The sequence below is a fragment of the Elephantulus edwardii genome, unplaced genomic scaffold, assembly GCF_000299155.1.
Source record: "Elephantulus edwardii isolate Elephantulus edwardi_28Jun2011 unplaced genomic scaffold, EleEdw1.0 scaffold00086, whole genome shotgun sequence".
Taxonomy (NCBI): domain Eukaryota; kingdom Metazoa; phylum Chordata; class Mammalia; order Macroscelidea; family Macroscelididae; genus Elephantulus; species Elephantulus edwardii.
In genome coordinates, this window is record NW_006399836.1 from 11,333,742 (window position 1) to 11,337,731 (window position 3,990).

The 3,990-nt window shown below is 41.4% G+C and overlaps 1 pseudogene; it reads left to right on the plus strand.

Moving 5' to 3' along the window:
• The first annotated feature begins 2,863 nt into the window (after positions 1-2,863).
• LOC102866753 lies at positions 2,864-3,181 on the plus strand (annotated as a pseudogene).
• Positions 3,182-3,990: the final 809 nt, after the last annotated feature.

The window sequence follows — 3,990 nt, forward strand, 5'->3', positions numbered from 1 at the left end:
CAGTCTCTCCTCACAACATGTCCAAAGTATGTTAGACGGAGCCGCAGAATCCTTGCCTCCAAGGAGCCACCCGGTTTAACTCTTTCCAGGACAAATCTGTTTGTTTTCCTAGCAGTCCATGGTATTCTCAATACTCTTCTCCAGAACCACAGCTCACATGGGGGGAATCTCCAGCTGTAGCACACTTGGAGTGCAGAGTACTATCTCTAAAATCCAAAGTTTTGAAATCAAGATAGTTCTGTGTTCTATGGGATGTTATTGTTGTTGCTGTTATGTGCTGTTGAGTCCCTTGCACCTCATAGTGACCCTGTGTACAGCAGCTTCGAACTCTGCTCTATCATCAAACAATTTCATTGTCTCAACACACCTTACCCCTATAACCCCAGTCACTGAGTCAATCCATCTCATCCAGGATCTTCCTCTCTTGTGCTCTCTGTCCATCCTCCCAAGCATGATGTCCCTCTCTAAGGACTGGTCCCGCCTTGCAACATGCCCAAAGTATGTAGGACAGAGCTTCAAAATCCGTGCCTCCAAGGAACAGCCTGGTTTCATTCTATCCAGTACAGACCTGCTTATTTTCTTAGCAGTCCGTGGTATATTCGATACTCTTCTCCAGCACAACTCAAAGGCATATATTCTTCTATCACCCTTAGCTATTGTCCAGCTCTTTGACACATACCAAGTAATTGCGAAGACCATGGCCTGGATCAGGCACATGTTAGTCTCTATACTGACATAACTGCTCTTCAGTACTCTGGTGAGGTCCCAATGCAATTCTTTCTTTCTATTTATTTATTAATTTTTTTTTAAATTTCCTGGCTGCTAGCACCAAGCAAGCTGAAGCTATTAACAATCTTAATCTCTTCTCAGTCTATCATGATGTCTGCCAATAGGCCCAGTGGTGAGAATTTTTATTTTCTTGATAATGAGCTTCAATCCATATTGAAGGCTGCAGTTCTTGGCCTTCTGAAGCAAATGCCTCAGGTCCTCCTCAGTTTCAGCAAGCAAAGTTGTGTCATCTGCATAATGCATGTTGTTGATGTCATTGTTATGTACCATTGAGTTGCCTGTGACTCATAACAACCCTAGGTAAAACAGCTCTAAACCCTGCTCTATCCTGTGTCAACCTTATTGTCTCTGATACACCTATCCCCATTACCCCAGTCACTGAGTCAATCCATCTCATTGAAGGTCTTCTTCTCTTGCACTGTCCCTCCACCTTCCCAAGCATGACATCCCTCTCCAAGAACAGTCCTGCCTTGCAACATGTCCAGAGTACGTCAGCCAAAGCTTCAGAATCCTTTCCTCTAAGGAACAACCTGGCTTCACCCTCTCTAGGATGAACGTGTTTGTTCTCTTAGCAGTTCATGGTATATTCAATACTCTTCTCCAACTCCACAGCTCTTCTATCATTTCTAATCATTGTCTTGATGAGTCTCCCTCAAATTCTGATACCACACTCCTCCTCATGGAGCCCAGCTCCCAAATGATCTGTTCCGCATATAGATTGAAAAGGTATGGTGATACTTTTTACTATGAGATAACTAATAATAATAATAACAACAACATTCTCTATATAATAGTTCAAAGTCTAAAGGTTGGGTTTCAAACTAGAGAAAGAAGTTACAACACTAATGTCCAAGCAAGTTTATAGTGAAAAGTTCTTAAACAGACAGGCATTAAAATAGATCATTTCAATGACACATGGGCCGGGCCTGTAAGAAAACAAAGCATTTAGCAAAGCTCATCTGGTGAATTAAATAAATTGGGTTTTGCTATCTATCAAAGTGGTATTACGATAGGCTGGGCCATTTCATAATATCCTAATCATAAGGCTGCATATGAAAGTGCGTTCAAGGTGATCATAATCATCTCTACAGTAGTAGGATCAGAATAATATCCAACAGAATTGCACCAAGCAGAAGATTGGTCCAGTTTGGTTCAGTTGTGAACTTATGAATATCATGAAAGATATTAATCTACGTCACCAGGTTCACCAGGACAGATATCTAATAACAAATGTGTTATGACCAAGGGGAGCAAAAGTGCTCCTTGTAAAAGTGTCTCACTAGAAAGCTGCACTGCAATCCCAGAGGTATGTGGTTTGAATCCACCAGGTGCTCTGCTGGGAAAAGGAGGAGCAATCTCCTCCTGTACCAGTCAGATCTTATTTGATGGTACACATAATAGTAATAATAATAATAATACTTCTTTCTAAAAAAGTGTCTCAATGGAAAGAACCCAAATGTAGTAAAGAGTGAACATGTGATTTTTATCTACAGAGTATCCACCGTCACATAAGCCTGGATTTTTTTGCAAACATCAAAGTTAGATCTACCAGGGGCTGAATCACTTAATATGGTGTGGGAAATTGGAACATTGTTCAGTGAGAATTGCTATTGTTGGGCAGCATAGAGTTAGAATCAACTCATAGCTGACCCTCCAGAGGGTTTTCAGAGGCAGTGAATTGCAAGGGAGGAGATTGGCCATCCTTTTCTCATGGAGCAGCTAATAGATTCAAACTGTGTGACTTTGGGATTGCAGGACAGCTTCTTAACCACTAGGCCACCAGAGTTCCCCAGTGAGGATGTTGTTGTTATGACTGTTACGTGCCATCGATTGACTATGACTCAGAGTGACCTTCTGAACAATGGCTCTGCACCTTGCTGTGTCTTGAGCCAATCTTATTGTCTCTGACACACTTCACCTTATTTCCAGAGTCACCATTTCAATCCATCCCATTGAGGGTTGGATTACGGGAGTTAATCTTAGCTGCCAACTCCAGCAGTACAATTATAGGTTAAGAAATTGTTCAGGGTGTGGAGGTGGGATCAGCAGCAGCCGCAGCGAGAAAGTTGGCATGATGTCTCGACACACCATTCTGTTGGTACAGCCTACCAGGAGGCCAGCAGGCAGAACTTATGTAGACTAGGAATCAGTGAATGAATGCATGGAAGGTGTTTGTAAAATGTATGAAGAACATCTGAAGAGAAAGAATCCCAACAGTCCTTCAATCACATATGATATCAGTCAGTTGTTCGATTTTATTGATGATCTGGCAGACCTCAGCTGTCTTGTTTACTGAGCCGATACCCAGACATACCAGCCTTACAACAAAGACTGGATCAAGGAGAAGATCTATGTGCTCCGTCATCGGCAAGCCCAACAGCCTGGGAAATAGTAGAATAGGAAACATTAGGGAATGGGGGTGGACTTGGAACACAGATGTGTATAGTGTGCTGTAGTGGGAGTTTTGTGTTATAGCCCTGTTTCCATTTTGTTACGCTCTAGCCAGGATTGAATGTATTAGATGAAATGTGAGATTTGTTCAGACTGAAACCCCTGTTGCCCTTCTTTCCTATTCTTTCCACTCTTCTTTCTTAAACATTTTTATGATGACTTAAAAGGAAGTTGTTCTCTGTCAGTTAATGTTTATTCCAGTCCTTCAAGATGTTCATACCTCCTTATAACATTCACTATATTAACTCTTCTACAAAGTAGATGGGGGGGGGTGAGTAACAAAGTTTAGTTATGCCTCAAAATAAGTCTTAGTTGAAAAGAAATACTTTTAAATTATATTTTTTTAAAAAAGAAATTGTTCAGGTGATAAAGTATTATCTATAGAAGTACCTAAGTGTGAAGAACTAGTGCGTGAAATGAACGGAGGTTTCCAAAAGTAGGGATATTGGGAAGTCCATTAAGGTAATAGTTGTAATAGGTGGTATTACCTTCGCATGCGGTGAAGTTTTATTCCAAAGGCTACCCAACAGGAACAGGCCCTTGTTCAGGTGGAGAAAATACTGGAGGTACTGTCTTCACAGAGTCCAGTGGAGTCAGGAAGTCACAGAGTGCTGGAGGGACTAGAATCCTCATAATCAAGATTATACTCATCACCACAACAAGATAAAGGTAAATAATCCAATAGAAAAATGGGCACAGGATATGAACAGGCACTTCACCGAAGACGACATTCAGATGGCTAACAAGCAC